The sequence below is a fragment of the Cyclopterus lumpus genome, chromosome 22 (genome assembly GCF_009769545.1).
Source record: "Cyclopterus lumpus isolate fCycLum1 chromosome 22, fCycLum1.pri, whole genome shotgun sequence".
In the NCBI taxonomy this organism is placed as follows: domain Eukaryota; kingdom Metazoa; phylum Chordata; class Actinopteri; order Perciformes; family Cyclopteridae; genus Cyclopterus; species Cyclopterus lumpus.
In genome coordinates this window covers 50521-72357 of record NC_046987.1, presented here as the reverse complement: position 1 = coordinate 72357, position 21837 = coordinate 50521, and the positions used below count along the sequence as shown (strand labels likewise).

General features: G+C 39.1%; 14 non-coding genes across 14 annotated transcripts; 4 read left to right on the top strand and 10 right to left on the bottom strand.

The window, feature by feature from the left end:
* Positions 1-256: 256 nt before the first annotated feature.
* Positions 257-328, top strand: trnad-guc. The gene has a single exon. It is a non-coding gene; the product is annotated as a tRNA-Asp (tRNA).
* Positions 329-466: 138 nt separating this feature from the next.
* Positions 467-539, bottom strand: trnav-aac. Its single transcript has one exon. It is a non-coding gene; the product is annotated as a tRNA-Val (tRNA).
* Positions 540-7900: 7361 nt separating this feature from the next.
* Positions 7901-7972, top strand: trnad-guc. Its single transcript has one exon. It is a non-coding gene; the product is annotated as a tRNA-Asp (tRNA).
* A 180-nt stretch (positions 7973-8152) lies between these two features.
* trnav-cac lies at positions 8153-8225 on the bottom strand. The gene has a single exon. It is a non-coding gene; the product is annotated as a tRNA-Val (tRNA).
* Positions 8226-8490: 265 nt separating this feature from the next.
* On the top strand, positions 8491-8562 carry trnad-guc. Its single transcript has one exon. It is a non-coding gene; the product is annotated as a tRNA-Asp (tRNA).
* Positions 8563-8742: 180 nt separating this feature from the next.
* Positions 8743-8815, bottom strand: trnav-cac. Its single transcript has one exon. It is a non-coding gene; the product is annotated as a tRNA-Val (tRNA).
* A 289-nt stretch (positions 8816-9104) lies between these two features.
* Positions 9105-9176, top strand: trnad-guc. The gene has a single exon. It is a non-coding gene; the product is annotated as a tRNA-Asp (tRNA).
* Positions 9177-10497: 1321 nt separating this feature from the next.
* On the bottom strand, positions 10498-10580 carry trnal-cag. The gene has a single exon. It is a non-coding gene; the product is annotated as a tRNA-Leu (tRNA).
* A 2645-nt stretch (positions 10581-13225) lies between these two features.
* trnal-cag lies at positions 13226-13308 on the bottom strand. Its single transcript has one exon. It is a non-coding gene; the product is annotated as a tRNA-Leu (tRNA).
* A 1665-nt stretch (positions 13309-14973) lies between these two features.
* trnal-cag lies at positions 14974-15056 on the bottom strand. The gene has a single exon. It is a non-coding gene; the product is annotated as a tRNA-Leu (tRNA).
* Positions 15057-17575: 2519 nt separating this feature from the next.
* On the bottom strand, positions 17576-17658 carry trnap-cgg. Its single transcript has one exon. It is a non-coding gene; the product is annotated as a tRNA-Pro (tRNA).
* Positions 17659-18226: 568 nt separating this feature from the next.
* trnap-cgg lies at positions 18227-18309 on the bottom strand. The gene has a single exon. It is a non-coding gene; the product is annotated as a tRNA-Pro (tRNA).
* A 459-nt stretch (positions 18310-18768) lies between these two features.
* Positions 18769-18851, bottom strand: trnal-cag. Its single transcript has one exon. It is a non-coding gene; the product is annotated as a tRNA-Leu (tRNA).
* A 501-nt stretch (positions 18852-19352) lies between these two features.
* On the bottom strand, positions 19353-19435 carry trnal-cag. The gene has a single exon. It is a non-coding gene; the product is annotated as a tRNA-Leu (tRNA).
* Between the last annotated feature and the right edge of the window lie 2402 nt (positions 19436-21837).

Here is a 21837-nt window from a genome sequence, read left to right as displayed (position 1 = left end):
GACGCATGCATTTGCCTGGCTTAATGCAACATTTACGCAAATGCAAACATTTCTGATGCCAAATAACGTGATTTCAAACTGGATTCAGTCAAAGCGGCTTTCTCATTGAGTGACATTAAATGTGTAATAAACGTAAAAGCTCTCTTGTATAACTTTGCGAATTACCTGCGAACGCCGAAAAACTAGCCAAAACAACTAGCTAATACACTAGTGAAAAAAAGATCCGAAAAACTAGCCAAAAACATCAATATGGCAGTCCTCGTTAGTATAGTGGACAGTATCTCCGCTTGTCACGTGGAAGACCAGGGTTCGATTTCCTGACGGGGAGTTTTGTACTAGCATCAACTAAACAGCAGGATGAAATGACTGACAATATTATTAGTCAATCATTTTCAGCAGTTATCCTTATTATCAAAAATGTCCACCTAGGCGAATTTTATTGTGTGGAGTAAGCAAGAACAAACAGTGTTTCCACCCAGTTTTGAACTGGGGACCTTTCGCGTGTTAGGCGAACGTGATAACCACTACACTACAGAAGATGACACATGCATTTGCCTGGCTTAATGCAACTGTAGTATTCTCGTGCAGGGTGTTGGAACTCTGGACTAAACACCGAGTTAAACCACAGTCAATGAAGACGGAGTCGTAATAAGTTTCACCCATTTACTGTAACTCTTTTTCTTCAATCATGCTGGTGAAAAGAAATTGCCTCTACGATGCTTCCCCGTGGATGCGAGCAGATTCTGGAGCATGCGGTCCACTGTCAAATGTTAACCCGAGCTAGTGAAACCAGACACCATTTAACCGGAACCGGAAGTGACTAAACCGGAAGTCCCACCCCGGAAGTGACTAAACCGGAAGTGACGTCATAACATGCCATGAACAGGAAAATCATGTTACCAATAACTGTCTTGAAATAAACCCCATTAATTAAACACAAAATGAAATAGAAAATGCCGTAAAGGCAACACACTCCCCGCATGACCTTTTGTGAGGTCACTACAACTTGCAGCATAGAGAAACATTCCATTCTTGATCAGTCCTTGGGTAGAAGTAGAACAATCTCCGTAATTGGTCTAAGAAAGGTCTTCATAGTGCCTTGGTCAGTTGTCTTCACCTCAACCTTTCTTACATGTCCATCCTTTCCAGGGAACGTGGCGATAATCCTTGCCATAGGCCAGCAATTGCGGCAATTCTGCTTGTCCCTAAGCAGAACGAGATCTCCAATTTGAAGGTTTCTACGGGCCAATGTCCATTTCTGTCTGTGTTGTAAGGAAGGTAAGTATTCACGGCTCCAACGGGTCCAAAACTGGTTGGCAAGAGCCTGGACTTGTCTCCACTGCTTTGTGTACAGGTCCATGTCCGAGAAGTCTCCAAGTGGAGGTGGAACTCCTGTCTTTTGTGTAAGGAGCATTGACGGCGAGAGTATGAAGGGGGCGTCAGGATCCGTAGACACAGGTACGAGAGGTCGTGCATTAATGATGGCTGTGACCTCTGCCATTAGTGTGCAAAGCACTTCATGTGTCAGTCGAATGTTTTGCTGAAGGAACATTGAATCGAGGATCCTTCTGGCAATGCCAATCATGCGTTCCCATGAACCTCCCATATGAGAAGCATGTGGTGGGTTGAATACCCAGCTACACTCCTGCTCGCTGACGTACTTCTGCACCATTTTGTCCATCCTAAGCTCTTTACATGCGCCAATAAAGTTGGTACCACAATCAGATTGGAGCTGTTTCACAGGACCTCTTAATGCGAAGAACCTCCGAAGAGCGTTTATGCAGCTGGATGTGTCCAACGACTCGATTATCTCAACATGTACAGCCCTTGAACTCATACAGCTAAACATGATGGCCCATCGCTTACTCTCTGCATGTCCTCCCCTGGTGCGTCTGGTTGTGACAGACCAAGGTCCAAAAACATCTAACCCCACATATGTAAAAGGAGGACAGATTTTGAGACGTTCAGGTGGCAGGTCTGCCATGCGTTGTTCTTCCAGTTTTCCCCTTAGCCTGCGACAGATAATGCATTTATGAAGTACTGAATTGATTAATCTCTTGCCACCCAAGATCCACAGTCCTGCTGCTCTGATCGCTCCTTCTGTCAGGTGACGCCCCTGATGTTTCACACGCTCATGGTGATGTCGGGTGAGAAGTAGAGAGATGTGGTTATCCTTGGGCAGAATTATTGGGTTCTTTACTGCAGTTGCGAGGTTGGAGTGCTTTAGTCTGCCTCCAACGCAGATGAGGTTGTCCTCCAAGGTTGGACTGAGTTTCAGCAAAGCACTGTTTTTGGACACCGTTTTGTTGACTCTGAGAGCCGTCAGGTCTTTTGCAAACCCTCTCCTTTGTGCTGCTTTAAGGATAACATTCCTTGCTTGGTCCATTTCCTCCGGAGTACGAGATAAGTTGCATGTGTGCCAGCCTTTGCATTTGCTGGTTTGGTTTGAGTGTTTGAAGGATCTTGCCATGTGAACCAGGAATGCTACTCCTCTTAGTAGAGAGGCAAAGGTGGAGAAGCGTTGGAAGCGGTCAGAGGTTAGTATTGGTTCTTCCAGGAAAGTAGCACAGGTTTGGATTTGTGATCGAATTTCTGAGTCTCTTTCAGGTTCGATTAGGTCAAATGTCTCACATGTTTGCGTTTCCTCTGAAGATGGCTGGAGCAGGAAGGAGGGTCCAGTGAACCAAGAGGTTTGTACAAGGCGGTTTGCTAATAAGGATCTTGATGCATGGTCGGCAGGGTTTTCCTCTGTACGTACATAGTGCCATTGCTCAGGCTTTGAGGACTGACGAATGCGCAAAACTCTATTGTGGACGTATGCATAGAATCGTTTTGACTCATTACAGATATAGCCGAGCACTACTTTGCTGTCCGTATAGAAATTGATGGCATCCCACTTCAAGTCTAGCTCGTCTTTGATGAGATCTGCCATCTCTACTGCTAAGACAGCGGCACACAGCTCAAGCCTTGGGATCGTAGGCTCAGACTGGGGTGCTAACTTTGCCTTACCCATGACAAATCCTACTTCGGCTTGCCCATTTTCGTGAACTGCTTTCAGGTACGCCACTGCACCGATGGCCTTGGTAGATGCATCCGAGAACACACACAACTCTTTGTGCACTGCCTTAGTGGGTGAGATCACTGTGTATGTTCGAGGAACATGGAGCTGTTTTAGGTCCTGGAGTGAATCTCTCCAGGATTCCCATCCGCTTTGCTTGTCTTCTGGGAGCGGCATGTCCCAGTCGGACAGTTCTGAAGTGTGTTCCCGGAGGAGGGCTCTTCCCTGGATCGTGACAGGTGCCAGCAGACCCAGGGGATCAAAAATACTGTTGACCGTGGAGAGAACTCCACGTCGGGTAAAGGGTTTGATTGTAATTGACACAGAGTAGGTGAATGTGTCAGTCCTGATCTCCCAGAGCAGACCCAGGCTCCGTTGTGTGGGTGTTGTTTCTCCGCTCATATCTAGGTCCTTGACTACTGAGGCGCAATCTTCGGGTGGGAAGGCCTCTACAACTGCCTGACAGTTTGATACAAACTTGTGTAAGCGGAGGTTTGATTCTGCAAGGGATGTCTGCGTTCGTTGAAGCAAATCAATTGCCTCCGCTTCAGTTGGTAGGGAAACCAAGCCATCGTCCACATAAAAGTTCCTTTCCACGAACTTAACAGTATCATCACCATGCTCCTTTGTTCCTTCTCTGATAGCTCTTCGCAGCCCATAGATAGCCACAGCAGGAGATGGCGCATTGCCAAATACATGAACCTTCATTCGGTACTCGATAACTTCCTTATTAATGTCATTGTCCTTGTGCCACAAAAAACGCAGAAAGTTGCGGTGGTCTTCATGCACAAAGAAACAATGAAACATCTGCTGGATGTCAGCAACAATTGCAACCTTCTCTTTCCGGAAGCGTAGCAAGACACCAAGAAGGGAGTTGTTGAGATCGGGACCAGTGAGCAGCACGTCGTTGAGGGAGACGCCACGATACTGTGCGCTGGAGTCGAAGACAACCCTGATCTGATTGGGTTTTTGTGGGTGGTAGACCCCAAACGTTGGGAGGTACCAGCACTCCTCATCTTCTCTCAGTAGCGGTGCTATCTCGGCATGTCCATTAGCAAAGATTTTCTCCATGAATGCCACATACTGCTCCTGCATCTCAGGTCTCCTTCTCAAGGTTCGTTGTAGGGATGCGAACCGGTTGACTACCTGCACCCTGTTGTTCAGCAGAACCTTGCGTGGTTCTTTAAATGGCAGTGGGGCGACCCAAGTGTTAGTGTTGTCTCTGTAGACGTCTGTGTCCATTATCTTTAAAAAGAAAAGGTCTTCTATTGATGGAGCCAGTTTGTTGTCACGTTCAGTTCGATTGATCACCGTCTCACCCAGCATCCTCTTTGTTGTCTTGTCAGACTGGTTAGCACTGTACTGTGTCTCCTTGACATGCATGAAGTTTGTGCAGGGTTGAAGGATTGAATGACGACCATTGTCTAGCACGTTGGTTTTGAACGTGTTGACTGTCGGCTTATGTGCATTACCCAGGCACACCTCTCCAATTACTACCCAACCCAGGTCCAGTCGTTGAGCAAAGGGGGCGTTATGTGGTCCGTTGACTTGTTGCCTGACCTTGTGTGCTCGAAGGACATCTCTTCCGAGTAGCAGAAGTATTTGTGCCTCTGGATCCAGTTGCGGGATATGCTTGGCAATGTGATGGAGATGAGGCTGGTGGAGAACAGCGCTTGGCGTCGGAATCTCAGACCGATTGTTCAATATTTCATGACACTCCATGAGAGGTGGGAGAGCGATGAGAACCTTTCCGTCCAGCGACTCAATCTGGAATCCTTCTGCCTTCTTGCCAGATGTTTCAACGATGCCAGAGCAAGTTCTGAGGTAGTACGAGATTGGTTTGCTCTCCACACTAAAAAGTTTGAAGAACTCCGGTCTAGCTAGTGAGCGGTTACTCTGGTCATCTATAATTACATAGGCTTTCACAGCCATGTCCTTGGAACCCTTTGGATATATCTTTGCGAGGCAGATCTTTGCACATGAGCGGCTCCACTGACCTGCACCACACACTTCCGTGCAGTTTGTTCTAACATCGGCCATGTTAGAATGATCTTCTCCCTCCCCGCCGTTCTCTTGTGATGGTGGAGGGGCTTGGAGGTAAGTGAAACTTTGAGGTGACGGACCAGGATGCATGGCTGCATCATGATAGGGGCTATCACATTCTGAACACTTTATAGAGGCCTTGCAGTCTTTAGCAAGGTGTGAGACTGACGAACAGCATTTGAAACATATTCCTTTCTCCATAAGAAAAGCCTTCCTGTCGTTGAGGAGTTTGTTTCTGAATGTTCTGCATCTTTTGAGTGGATGAGGCATGTTGTGCACTGGGCAGTTCTTGTTAGGGTCATCATTGGTCGAAGAAACGTCCATTTTGTTTACCGAGATGGGTTTGTTGGTGTTAAAATTCTTGACAATGAATGTATCTAGTTTTGTTGGCGTTATGATGCTACCTTGCTGCATGAAACTAGGGTCGTTGCGCCTCTTCGCCTCCCGGCACACAAAGTTGCAAAAATACTCAAAGGGAGGGAACCGCCCTTGGTTCTCTTCCTTGTAGCATGACCCAGTAGACATCCACTTGTCCTGAAGTGCAAATGGAAGTTTGTCCACGATTGGTCCAACTCCACGTGATGTGTCCAGATACGACAGGCCAGTGAGGTAACCTTCTTCTTTAGCGCCTTGGATTTCCATGAGCAAATCTCCAAGTTCACGTAATTTGGTGTGATCCCTCGCTGAAATCCTGGGGACTGCGTCCAACCGCTGGAACAGAGACCTCTCGATTATTTCAGGAGCGGCATAGCACTCACGCAGCCTCTCCCATGCCTTGTGTAAAGCCAGTTTGGGGTTGCTTACGTACACTGAGCGTATGCGTTTCACCCGTTCACTAGATTCCTTCCCCAGCCATTTAGTCATGAGGTCCAATTCTTGGGATGCTGTGAGGTGAACTTCGCCAACGGCATTGTCGAATGAAGAGCACCATGCGCGGTAATTCTCAGGCTTATCATCAAATTGGTACAGTCCTGAATTGACAAGGTCTCGTCGTGCTAAATATTGTGCCAAAGGCTCTGCCAGAGGTGGTGTGCTAGAGGGAGGAATCTGCTGTGGAACATATGACTGTGCACGGACAGGTAGGTTTGGTGTAGCTAAATGCCCGCTCTCAGCTCCTTCGGACTTTAGCTTGTAGTTGGTAGGTGGTACAGTATCTTTTGTAGGTGGATACCATGTTACATAGCTGGCACTTGATTCTTCCTGGAATGGAACAGGTAAGACTGACAAGAGTGGAGCGGAAGAACGAAGATTGATTTGTGATTGAACATATTCACTGGTACGTTCAATTTTTCTCCTTTGTGATTCAGATCTGCCATTTTCAACTGGAATTCCCTCGGCGTCTTCCAGCACTTGAGCCTCCACAATGGCCACATCAGCTTCTCGATGTAACGTCAGCACCTCCAACTCTGTGTCTATTCTTACTGCTTCCAACTGAATTTGAGCATCTCTTGTGACTCTATCTGCTTCCCTAGAAGCCTTTTCCATCTTCAGTTTAGCTTCTTGGGTAGCATATGATGCTCTAATCTTAGCAGCTTCTGCTTTAGCCCGAACGCGAGCCACACTGGGTGATGATGACGCAGTCTTGCTGCTCCTAGTGCTGGATACAGACGATTTGTCGTTGGCGGCCATCTTGATCCCGTTGAAACATCCAATGCTTTTCTTTTCACTGTAGTGTTCTCGTGCAGGGTGTTGGAACTCTGGACTAAACACCGAGTTAAACCACAGTCAATGAAGACGGAGTCGTAATAAGTTTCACCCATTTACTGTAACTCTTTTTCTTCAATCATGCTGGTGAAAAGAAATTGCCTCTACGATGCTTCCCCGTGGATGCGAGCAGATTCTGGAGCATGCGGTCCACTGTCAAATGTTAACCCGAGCTAGTGAAACCAGACACCATTTAACCGGAACCGGAAGTGACTAAACCGGAAGTCCCACCCCGGAAGTGACTAAACCGGAAGTGACGTCATAACATGCCATGAACAGGAAAATCATGTTACCAATAACTGTCTTGAAATAAACCCCATTAATTAAACACAAAATGAAATAGAAAATGCTGTAAAGGCAACACAGCAACATTTACACAAATGCAAACATTTCTGATGCCAAATAACGTGATTTCAAACTGGATTCAGTCAAAGCGGCTTTGTCATTGAGTGACATTAAATGTGTAATAAACGTAAAAGCTCTCTTGTATAACTTTGCGAATTACCTGCGAACGCCGAAAAACTAGCCAAAAAACTAGCCAAAACACTAGTGAAAAAAAGAGCCGAAAAACTAACAAAAAACATCAAGATGACGCATGCATTTGCCTGGCTTAATGCAACATTTACACAAATGCAAACATTTCTGATGCCAAATAACGTGATTTCAAACTGGATTCAGTCAAAGCGGCTTTGTCATTGAGTGACATTAAATGTGTAATAAACGTAAAAGCTCTCTTGTATAACTTTGCGAATTCCCTGCGAACGCCGAAAAACTAGCCAAAAAACTAGCCAAAACACTAGTGAAAAAAAGAGCCGAAAAACTAACAAAAAACATCAAGATGACGCATGCATTTGCCTGGCTTAATGCAACATTTACACAAATGCAAACATTTCTGATGCCAAATAACGTGATTTCAAACTGGATTCAGTCAAAGCGGCTTTGTCATTGAGTGACATTAAATGTGTAATAAACGTAAAAGCTCTCTTGTATAACTTTGCGAATTACCTGCGAACGCCGAAAAACTAGCCAAAAAACTAGCCAAAACACTAGTGAAAAAAAGAGCCGAAAAACTAACAAAAAACATCAATAGAGCATTCCTCGTTAGTATAGTGGACAGTATCTCCGCTTGTCACGCGGAAGACCAGGGTTCGATTCCCTGACGGGATGTTTTGTACTAGCATCTTGAGGGAATAAGAGTACAAATCCCGAGTGATGTCACTAAACAGCAGAATGAAATGACTGACAATATTATTAATCAATAGTTTTCAGCAGTTATCCTTATTATCAAGTTTACCAAAATGTCCACCTACGAGAATTTTATTGTGTGGGGTAAGCAAGAACAAACAGTGTTTCCGCCCAGTTTCGAACTGGGGACCTTTCGCGTGTGAGGCGAGCGTGATAACCACTACACTACGGAAAGTACAGAAGATGACGCATGCATTTGCCTGGCTTAATGCAACATTTACACAAATGCAAACATTTCTGATGCCAAATAACGTGATTTCAAACTGGATTCAGTCAAAGCGGCTTTGTCATTGAGTGACATAAAATGTGTAATAAACGTAAAAGCTCTCTTGTATAACTTTGCGAATTACCTGCGAACGCCAAAAAACTAGCCAAAAAACTAGCCAAAACACTAGTGAAAAAAAGAGCCGAAAAACTAACAAAAAACATCAATAGAGCATTCCTCGTTAGTATAGTGGACAGTATCTCCGCTTGTCACGCGGAAGACCAGGGTTCGATTCCCTGACGGGGAGTTTTGTACTAGCATCTTGAGTGAATAAGAGTACAAATCCCGAGTGATGTCACTAAACAGCAGGATGGAATGACTGACAATATTATTAGTCAATCATTTTCAGCAGTTATCCTTATTATCAAGTTTACCAAAATGTCCACCTACGAGAATTTTATTGTGTGGGGTAAGCAAGAACAAACAGTGTTTCCGCCCAGTTTCGAACTGGGGACCTTTCGCGTGTGAGGCTAACGTGATAACCAGTACACTACGGAAACTACAGAAGATGACGGATGCATTTGCCTGGCTTAATGCAACATTTACACAAATGCAAACATTTCTGATGCCAAATAACGTGATTTCAAACTGGATTCAGTCAAAGCGGCTTTGTCATTGAGTGACATTAAATGTGTAATAAACGTAAAAGCTCTCTTGTATAACTTTGCGAATTACCTGCGAACGCCGAAAAACTAGCCAAAAAACTAGCCAAAACACTAGCCAAAAAACTAGCCAAAAAACTAGTGAAAAAAAGAGCCGAAAAACTAACAAAAAACATCAATAGAGCATTCCTCGTTAGTATAGTGGACAGTATCTCCGCTTGTCACGCGGAAGACCAGGGTTCGATTCCCTGACGGGGAGTTTTGTACTAGCATCTTGAGGGAATAAGAGTACAAATTCCCAGTGATGTCACTAAACAGCAGGATGAAATGACTGACAATATTATTAGTCAATCATTTTCAGCAGTTATCCTTATTATCAAGTTGACAAAAATGTCCACCTACGAGAATTTTATTGTGTGGGGTAAGCAAGAACAAACAGTGTTTCCGCCCAGTTTCGAACTGGGGACCTTTCGCGTGTTAGGCAAACGTGGAGACTGCGACCTGAACGCAGCGCCTTAGACCGCTCGGCCATCCTGACTTCCAAAAGCCTAAATTCTGTGGAAATCATCGTATATATCATACAGTGGTGCAATAATAACAACACAAGATTGTTAATTCTTAATATAATAATATAATATAACAACGACAAAATAATATAATTCCAACAATTGTTGTTGTTGTTATATTATATATTTCCCAACATCATATTACTATCATCATACCAGCTTTCAACCGGTAATAAACACCTTCTGTCAGAAGTGGGATTCGAACCCACGCCTCCAGTGGACACTGCAACCTGAACACAGCGCCTTAGACCGCTCGGCCATCCTGACTTACAAAAGCCTAAATTCTGTGGAAATCATCGTAGATATCATACAGTGGTGCAATAATAACAACACAAGATCATTAATTCTTAATATAATAATATAATATAACAACGACAAAATAATATAATTCCAACAATTGTTGTTGTTGTTTTATTATATATTTCCCAACATCATATTATTATCATCATACCGGCTTTCAAAAGGTAATAACCACTTTCTGTCAGAAGTGGAATTCGAACCCACGCCTCCAGTGGAGACTGCGACCTGAAATACTGTGGAAAATCATCGTAGTGGTGCAATAATAACAACACAAGATCATTAATTCTTAATATAATAATATAATATAACAACGAAAAAATAATATAATTCCAACAATTGTTGTTGTATTATATTATTTTTTTCCCAACATCATATTACTATCATCATACCGGCTTTCAACCGGTAATAAACACTTTCTGTCAGAAGTGGGATTCGAACCCACGCCTCCAGTGGAGACTGCGACCTGAACGACTTAGACCCCTCGGCCATCCTGACTTCCAATAGCCTAAATTCTTCTTAGCCTAAATACTGTGGAAATCATCGTAGATATCATAAGGTGGTGCAATAATTACAACACAAGATCGTAAATTCTTAATATAATAATATAACGACAAAATAATATAATTCCTACAATTGTTGTTATATTATATTATTTTTTTCCCAACATCATATTATTATCATCATACCGGCTTTCAACCGGTAATAAACACTTTCTGTCAGAAGTGGGATTCGAACCCACGCCTCCAGTGGAGACTGCGACCTGAACGCAGCGCCTTAGACCGCTCGGCCATCCTGACTTACAAAAGCCTAAATACTGTGGAAATCATCGTAGATATCATAAGGTGGTGCAATAATTACAACACAAGATCGTAAATTCTTAATATAATAATATAATATAATATAACGACAAAATAATATAAGTTCAATTGTTGTTGTTGTTTTATTATATATTTCCCAACATCATATTATTATCATCATACCGGCTTTCAACCGGTAATAAACACTTTCTGTCAGAAGTGGGATTCGAAAACAAGCCTCCAGTGGAGACTGCGACCTGAACGCAGCGCCTTAGACCGCTCGGCCATCCTGACTTCCAAAAGCCTAAATTCTGTGGAAATCATCGTAGATATCATACAGTGGTGCAATAATAACAACACAAGATCGTTAATTCTTAATATAATAATATAATATAACAACGACAAAATAATATAATTCCAACAATTGTTGTTGTTGGTATATTATATTATTTTTTTCCCAACATCATATTACTATCATCATACCGGCTTTCAACCGGTAATAAACACTTTCTGTCAGAAGTGGGATTCGAACCCACGCCTCCAGTGGAGACTGCGACCTGAACCTTAGACCGCTCGGCCATCCTGACTTAGAAAAGCCTAAATTCTGTGGAAATCATCGTAGATATCATATGGTGGTGCAATAATTACAACGACAAAATAATATAATTCCAACAATTGTTGTTGTTGTTTTATTATAATAATAAATTATTATGTAATAAACACTTTCTGACAGAAGTGGGATTCGAACCCACGCCTCCAGTGGAGACTGCGATCTGAACGCAGCGCCTTAGACTGCTCGGCCATCCTGACTTTCAAAAGCCTAAATACTGTGGAAATCATCGTATTGGTGCAATAATAACAACACAAGTTCGTTAATTCTTAATATAATAATATAATATAATATAACGACAAAATAATATAATTCCAACAATTGTTGTTGTTGTTTTATTATAATAATACATTATTATGTAATAAACAATTACAACACAAGATCGTAAATTCTTAATATAATAATATAATATAATATAACAACGACAAAATAATACAATTCCAACAATTGTTGTTGTTGTTATATTATTTTTTTCCCAACATCATATTACTATCATCATACCGGCTTTCAACCGGTAATAAACACTTTCTGTCAGAAGTGGGATTCGAACCCACGCCTCCAGTGGAGACTGCGACCTGAACCTTAGACCGCTCGGCCATCCTGACTTACAAAAGCCTAAATTCTGTGGAAATCATCGTAGATATCATATGGTGGTGCAATAATTACAACGACAAAATAATATAATTCCAACAATTGTTGTTGTTGTTTTATTATAATAATAAATTATTATGTAATAAACACTTTCTGACAGAAGTGGGATTCGAACCCACGCCTCCAGTGGAGACTGCGATCTGAACGCAGCGCCTTAGACTGCTCGGCCATCCTGACTTTCAAAAGCCTAAATACTGTGGAAATCATCGTATTGGTGCAATAATAACAACACAAGTTCGTTAATTCTTAGTATAATAATATAATATAATATAACGACAAAATAATATAATTCCAACAATTGTTGTTGTTGTTTTATTATAATAATACATTATTATGTAATAAACAATTACAACACAAGATCGTAAATTCTTAATATAATAATATAATATAATATAACAACGACAAAATAATACAATTCCAACAATTGTTGTTGTTGTTATATTATTTTTTTCCCAACATCATATTACTATCATCATACCGGCTTTCAACCGGTAATAAACACTTTCTGTCAGAAGTGGGATTCGAACCCACGCCTCCAGTGGAGACTGCGACCTGAACCTTAGACCGCTCGGCCATCCTGACTTACAAAAGCCTAAATTCTGTGGAAATCATCGTAGATATCATATGGTGGTGCAATAATTACAACGACAAAATAATATAATTCCAACAATTGTTGTTGTTGTTTTATTATAATAATAAATTATTATGTAATAAACACTTTCTGACAGAAGTGGGATTCGAACCCACGCCTCCAGTGGAGACTGCGATCTGAACGCAGCGCCTTAGACTGCTCGGCCATCCTGACTTTCAAAAGCCTAAATACTGTGGAAATCATCGTATTGGTGCAATAATAACAACACAAGATCGTTAATTCTTAATATAATAATATAATATAACGACAAAATAATATATTTCCAACAATTGTTGTTGTTGTTTTATTATAATAATAAATTATTATGTAATAAACACTTTCTAACAGAAGTGGGATTCGAACCCACGCCTCCAGTGGAGACTGCGACCTGAACGCAGCGCCTTAGACTGCTCGGCCATCCTGACTTTCAAAAGCCTAAATACTGTGGAAATCATCGTAGTGGTGCAATAATAACAACACAAGATCGTTAATTCTTAATATAATAATATAATATAATATAACGACAAAATAATATAATTCCAACAATTGTTGTTGTTGTTTTATTATAATAATACATTATTATGTAATAAACAATTACAACACAAGATCGTAAATTCTTAATATAATAATATAATATAATATAACAACGACAAAATAATATAATTCCTACAATTGTTGTTATATTATATTATTTTTTTCCCAACATCATATTATTATCATCATACCGGCTTTCAACCGGTAATAAACACTTTCTGTCAGAAGTGGGATTCGAACCCACGCCTCCAGTGGAGACTGCGACCTGAACGCAGCGCCTTAGACCGTTCGGCCATCCTGACTTACAAAAACCTAAATACTGTGGAAATCATCGTAGATATCATAAGGTGGTGCAATAATTACAACACAAGATCGTAAATTCTTAATATAATAATATAATATAACGACAAAATAATATAAGTTCAATTGTTGTTGTTGTTTTATTATATATTTCCCAACATCATATTATTATCATTATACCGGCTTTCAACCGGTAATAAACACTTTCAGTCAGAAGTGGGATTCAAACCCACGCCTCCAGTGGAGACTGCGACCTGAACGCAGCGCCTTAGACCGTTCGGCCATCCTGACTTACAAAAACCTAAATACTGTGGAAATCATCGTAGATATCATAAGGTGGTGGAATAATTACAACACAAGATCGTAAATTCTTAATATAATAATATAATATAACGACAAAATAATATAAGTTCAATTGTTGTTGTTGTTTTATTATATATTTCCCAACATCATATTATTATCATTATACCGGCTTTCAACCGGTAATAAACACTTTCAGTCAGAAGTGGGATTCAAACCCACGCCTCCAGTGGAGACTGCGACCTGAACGCAGCGCCTTAGACCGCTCGGCCATCCTGACTTACAAAAGCCTAAATTCTGTGGAAATCATCGTAGATATCATATGGTGGTGCAATAATTACAACACAAGATCGTAAATTCTTAATATAATAATATAATATAACAACGACAAAATAATATAATTCCAACAATTGTTGTTGTTGTTTTATTATATATTTCCCAACATCATATTATTATCATTATACCGGCTTTCAATCGGCAATAAACACTTTCAGTCAGAAGTGGGATTCGAACCCACGCCTCCAGTGGAGACTGCGACCTGAACGCAGCGCCTTAGACCGCTCGGCCATCCTGACTTACAAAAGCCTAAATACTGTGGAAATCATCGTAGATATCATAAGGTGGTGCAATAATTACAACACAAGATCGTAAATTCTTAATATAATAATATAATATAACGACAAAATAATATAATTCCTACAATTGTTGTTATATTATATTATTTTTTTCCCAACATCATATTATTATCATCATACCGGCTTTCAACCGGTAATAAACACTTTCTGTCAGAAGTGGGATTCGAACCCACGCCTCCAGTGGAGACTGCGACCTGAACGCAGCGCCTTAGACCGCTCGGCCATCCTGAGTTCCAAAAGCCTAAATTCTGTGGAAATCATCGTAGATATCATACAGTGGTGCAATAATAACAACACAAGATCGTTAATTCTTAATATAATAATATAATATAACAACGACAGAATAATATAATTCCAACAATTGTTGTTGTTGTTATATTATATTATTTTTTTCCCAACATCATATTACTATCATCATACCGGCTTTCAACCGGTAATAAACACTTTCTGTCAGAAGTGGGATTCGAACCCACGCCTCCAGTGGAGACTGCGACCTGAACCTTTGACCGCTCGGCCATCCTGACTTACAAAAGCCTAAATACTGTGGAAATCATCGTAAATATCATAAGGTGGTGCAATAATTACAACACAAGATCGTAAATTCTTAATATAATAATATAATATAACGACAAAATAATATAATTCCTACAATTGTTGTTATATTATATTATTTTTTTCCCAACATCATATTATTATCATCATACCGGCTTTCAACCGGTAATAAACACTTTCTGTCAGAAGTGGGATTCGAACCCACGCCTCCAGTGGAGACTGCGACCTGAACGCAGCGCCTTAGACCGTTCGGCCATCCTGACTTACAAAAGCCTAAATTCTGTGGAAATCATCGTAGATATCATAAGGTGGTGCAATAATTACAACACAAGATCGTAAATTCTTAATATAATAATATAATATAACGACAAAATAATATAAGTTCAATTGTTGTTGTTGTTTTATTATATATTTCCCAACATCATATTATTATCATTATACCGGCTTTCAACCGGTAATAAACACTTTCAGTCAGAAGTGGGATTCAAACCCACGCCTCCAGTGGAGACTGCGACCTGAACGCAGCGCCTTAGACCGCTCGGCCATCCTGACTTACAAAAGCCTAAATACTGTGGAAATCATCGTAGATATCATATGGTGGTGCAATAATTACAACACAAGATCGTAAATTCTTAATATAATAATATAATATAACAACGACAAAATAATATAATTCCAACAATTGTTGTTGTTGTTTTATTATATATTTCCCAACATCATATTACTATCATACCGGCTTTCAACCGGTAATAAACATTTTCAGTCAGAAGTGGGATTCGAACCCACGCCTCCAGTGGAGACTGCGACCTGAACGCAGCGCCTTAGACCGCTCGGCCATCCTGACTTACAAAAGCCTAAATACTGTGGAAATCATCGTAGATATCATAAGGTGGTGCAATAATTACAACACAAGATCGTAAATTCTTAATATAATAATATAATATAACGACAAAATAATATAATTCCTACAATTGTTGTTATATTATATTATTTTTTTCCCAACATCATATTATTATCATCATACCGGCTTTCAACCGGTAATAAACACTTTCTGTCAGAAGTGGGATTCGAACCCACGCCTCCAGTGGAGACTGCTACCTGAACGCAGCGCCTTAGACCGCTCGGCCATCCTGACTTCCAAAAGCCTAAATTCTGTGGAAATCATCGTAGATATTATACAGTGGTGCAATAATAACAACACAAGATCGTTAATTCTTAATATAATAATATAATATAACAACGACAGAATAATATAATTCCAACAATTGTTGTTGTTGTTATATTATATTATTTTTTTCCCAACATCATATTACTATCATCATACCGGCTTTCAACCGGTAATAAACACTTTCTGTCAGAAGTGGGATTCGAACCCACGCCTCCAGTGGAGACTGCGACCTGAACCTTTGACCGCTCGGCCATCCTGACTTACAAAAGCCTAAATTCTGTGGAAATCATCGTAGATATCATATGGTGGTGCAATAATTACTACGACAAAATAATATAATTCCAACAATTGTTGTTGTTGTTTTATTATAATAATAAATTATTATGTAATAAACACTTTCTGACAGAAGTGGGATTCGAACCCACGCCTCCAGTGGAGACTGCGATCTGAACGCAGCGCCTTAGACTGCTCGGCCATCCTGACTTTCAAAAGCCTAAATACTGTGGAAATCATCGTATTGGTGCAATAATAACAACACAAGTTCGTTAATTCTTAATATAATAATATAATATAATATAACGTCAAAATAATATAATTCCAACAATTGTTGTTGTTGTTTTATTATAACAATACATTATTATGTAATAAACAATTACAACACAAGATCGTAAATTCTTAATATAATAATATAATATAATATAACAACGACAAAATAATACAATTCCAACAATTGTTGTTGTTGTTATATTATTTTTTTCCCAACATCATATTACTATCATCATACCGGCTTTCAACCGGTAATAAACACTTTCTGTCAGAAGTGGGATTCGAACCCACGCCTCCAGTGGAGACTGCGACCTGAACCTTAGACCGCTCGGCCATCCTGACTTACAAAAGCCTAAATTCTGTGGAAATCATCGTAGATATCATAAGGTGGTGCAATAATTACAACACAAGATCGTAAATTCTTAATATAATAATATAATATAACGACAAAATAATATAATTCCTACAATTGTTGTTATATTATATTATTTTTTTCCCAACATCATATTATTATCATCATACCGGCTTTCAACCGGTAATAAACATTTTTAGTCAGAAGTGGGATTCGAACCCACGCCTCCAGTGGAGACTGCGACCTGAACGCAGCGCCTTAGACCGTTCGGCCATCCTGACTTACAAAAACCTAAATACTGTGGAAATCATCGTAGATATCATATGGTGGTGCAATAATTACAACACAAGATCGTAAATTCTTAATATAATAATATAATATAACAACGACAAAATAATATAATTCCAACAATTGTTGTTGTTGTTTTATTATATATTTCCCAACAACATATTATTATCATTATACCGGCTTTCAATCGGCAATAAACACTTTCAGTCAGAAGTGGGATTCGAACCCACACCTCCAGTGGAGACTGCGACCTGAACGCAGCGCCTTAGACCGCTCGGCCATCCTGACTTACAAAAGCCTAAATTCTGTGGAAATCATCGTAGATATCATATGGTGGTGCAATAATTACAACGACAAAATAATATAATTCCAACAATTGTTGTTGTTGTTTTATTATAATAATAAATTATTATGTAATAAACACTTTCTGACAGAAGTGGGATTCGAACCCACGCCTCCAGTGGAGACTGCGATCCGAACGCAGCGCCTTAGACTGCTCGGCCATCCTGACTTTCAAAAGCCTAAATACTGTGGAAATCATCGTATTGGTGCAATAATAACAACACAAGTTCGTTAATTCTTAATATAATAATATAATATAACGACAAAATAATATAATTCCAACAATTGTTGTTGTTGTTTTATTATAATAATACATTATTATGTAATAAACAATTACAACACAAGATCGTAAATTCTTAATATAATAATATAATATAATATAACAACGACAAAATAATACAATTCCAACAATTGTTGTTGTTGTTATATTATTTTTTTCCCAACATCATATTACTATCATCATACCGGCTTTCAACCGGTAATAAACACTTTCTGTCAGAAGTGGGATTCGAACCCACGCCTCCAGTGGAGACTGCGACCTGAACCTTAGACCGCTCGGCCATCCTGACTTTCAAAAGCCTAAATACTGTGGAAATCATCGTATTGGTGCAATAATAACAACACAAGATCGTTAATTCTTAATATAATATAATATAACAACGACAAAATAATATAATTCCAACAATTGTTGTTGTTGTTTTATTATAATAATAAATTATTATGTAATAAACACTTTCTGACAGAAGTGGGATTCGAACCCACGCCTCCAGTGGAGACTGCGATCCGAACGCAGCGCCTTAGACTGCTCGGCCATCCTGACTTTCAAAAGCCTAAATACTGTGGAAATCATCGTATTGGTGCAATAATAACAACACAAGATCGTTAATTCTTAATATAATAATATAATATAACGACAAAATAATATAATTCCAACAATTGTTGTTGTTGTTTTATTATAATAATAAATTATTATGTAATAAACACTTTCTAACAGAAGTGGGATTCGAACCCACGCCTCCAGTGGAGACTGCGACCTGAACGCAGCGCCTTAGACCGCTCGGCCATCCTGACTTACAAAAGCCTAAATACTGTGGAAATCATCGTAGATATCATAAGGTGGTGCAATAATTACAACACAAGATCGTAAATTCTTAATATAATAATATAATATAACGACAAAATAATATAATTCCTACAATTGTTGTTATATTATATTATTTTTTTCCCAACATCATATTATTATCATCATACCGGCTTTCAACCGGTAATAAACACTTTCTGTCAGAAGTGGGATTCGAACCCACGCCTCCAGTGGAGACTGCGACCTGAACGCAGCGCCTTAGACCGCTCGGCCATCCTGACTTCCAAAAGCCTAAATTCTGTGGAAATCATCGTAGATATCATACAGTGGTGCAATAATAACAACACAAGATCGTTAATTCTTAATATAATAATATAATATAACAACGACAGAATAATATAATTCCAACAATTGTTGTTGTTGTTATATTATATTATTTTTTTCCCAACATCATATTACGATCATCATACCGGCTTTCAACCGGTAATAAACACTTTCTGTCAGAAGTGGGATTCGAACCCACGCCTCCAGTGGAGACTGCGACCTGAACCTTTGACCGCTCGGCCATCCTGACTTACAAAAGCCTAAATACTGTGGAAATTATCGTAGATATCATAAGGTGGTGCAATAATTACAACACAAGATTGTAAATTCTTAATATAATAATATAATATAACGACAAAATAATATAATTCCTACAATTGTTGTTATATTATATTATTTTTTTCCCAACATCATATTATTATCATCATACCGGCTTTCAACCGGTAATAAACACTTTCTGTCAGAAGTGGGATTCGAACCCACGCCTCCAGTGGAGACTGCGACCTGAACGCAGCGCCTTAGACCGTTCGGCCATCCTGACTTACAAAAACCTAAATACTGTGGAAATCATCGTAGATATCATAAGGTGGTGCAATAATTACAACACAAGATCGTAAATTCTTAATATAATAATATAATATAACGACAAAATAATATAAGTTCAATTGTTGTTGTTGTTTTATTATATATTTCCCAACATCATATTATTATCATTATACCGGCTTTCAACCGGTAATAAACACTTTCAGTCAGAAGTGGGATTCAAACCCACGCCTCCAGTGGAGACTGCGACCTGAACTCAGCGCCTTAGACCGCTCGGCCATCCTGACTTACAAAAGCCTAAATTCTGTGGAAATCATCGTAGATATCATATGGTGGTGCAATAATTACAACACAAGATCGTAAATTCTTAATATAATAATATAATATAACAACGACAAAATAATATAATTCCAACAATTGTTGTTGTTGTTTTATTATATATTTCCCAACATCATATTATTATCATTATACCGGCTTTCAATCGGCAATAAACACTTTCAGTCAGAAGTGGGATTCGAACCCACGCCTCCAGTGGAGACTGCGACCTGAACGCAGCTCCTTAGACCGCTCGGCCATCCTGACTTACAAAAGCCTAAATTCTGTGGAAATCATCGTAGATATCATATGGTGGTGCAATAGTTACAACGACAAAATAATATAATTCCAACAATTGTTGTTGTTGTTTTATTATAATAATAAATTATTATGTAATAAACACTTTCTGACAGAAGTGGGATTCGAACCCACGCCTCCAGTGGAGACTGCGATCTGAACGCAGCGCCTTAGACTGCTCGGCCATCCTGACTTTCAAAAGCCTAAATACTGTGGAAATCATCGTATTGGTGCAATAATAACAACACAAGTTCGTTAATTCTTAATATAATAATATAATATAATATAACGACAAAATAATATAATTCCAACAATTGTTGTTGTTGTTTTATTATAATAATACATTATTATGTAATAAACAATTACAACACAAGATCGTAAATTCTTAATATAATAATATAATATAATATAACAACGACAAAATAATACAATTCCAACAATTGTTGTTGTTGTTATATTATTTTTTTCCCAACATCATATTACTATCATCATACCGGCTTTCAACCGGTAATAAACACTTTCTGTCAGAAGTGGGATTCGAACCCACGCCTCCAGTGGAGACTGCGACCTGAACCTTAGACCGCTCGGCCATCCTGACTTACAAAAGCCTAAATTCTGTGGAAATCATCGTAGATATCATATGGTGGTGCAATAATTACAACGACAAAATAATATAATTCCAACAATTGTTGTTGTTGTTTTATTATAATAATAAATTATTATGTAATAAACACTTTCTGACAGAAGTGGGATTCGAAACCCACGCCTCCAGTGGAGACTGCGATCTGAACGCAGCGCCTTAGACTGCTCGGCCATCCTGACTTTCAAAAGCCTAAATACTGTGGAAATCATCGTATTGGTGCAATAATAACAACACAAGATCGTTAATTCTTAATATAATAATATAATATAACGACAAAATAATATAATTCCAACAATTGTTGTTGTTGTTTTATTAAAATAATAAATTATTATGTAATAAACACTTTCTAACAGAAGTGGGATTCGAACCCACGCCTCCAGTGGAGACTGCGACCTGAACGCAGCGCCTTAGACTGCTCGGCCATCCTGACTTTCAAAAGCCTAAATACTGTGGAAATCATCGTAGTGGTGCAATAATAACAACACAAGATCGTTAATTCTTAATATAATAATATAATATAATATAACGACAAAATAATATAATTCCAACAATTGTTGTTGTTGTTTTATTATAATAATACATTATTATGTAATAAACAATTACAACACAAGATCGTAAATTCTTAATATAATAATATAATATAATATAACAACGACAAAATAATATAATTCCAACAATTGTTGTTGTTGTTATATTATTTTTTTCCCAACATCATATTACTATCATCATACCGGCTTTCAACCGGTAATAAACATTTTCAGTCAGAAGTGGGATTCGAACCTACGCCTCCAGTGGAGACTGCGACCTGAACGCAGCGCCTTAGACCGTTCGGCCATCCTGACTTACAAAAACCTAAATACTGTGGAAATCATCGTAGATATCATATGGTGGTGCAATAATTACAACACAAGATCGTAAATTCTTAATATAATAATATAATATAACAACGACAAAATAATATAATTCCAACAATTGTTGTTGTTGTTTTATTATATATTTCCCAACATCATATTATTATCATTATACCGGCTTTCAATCGGCAATAAACACTTTCAGTCAGAAGTGGGATTCGAACCCACACCTCCAGTGGAGACTGCGACCTGAACGCAGCGCCTTAGACCGCTCGGCCATCCTGACTTACAAAA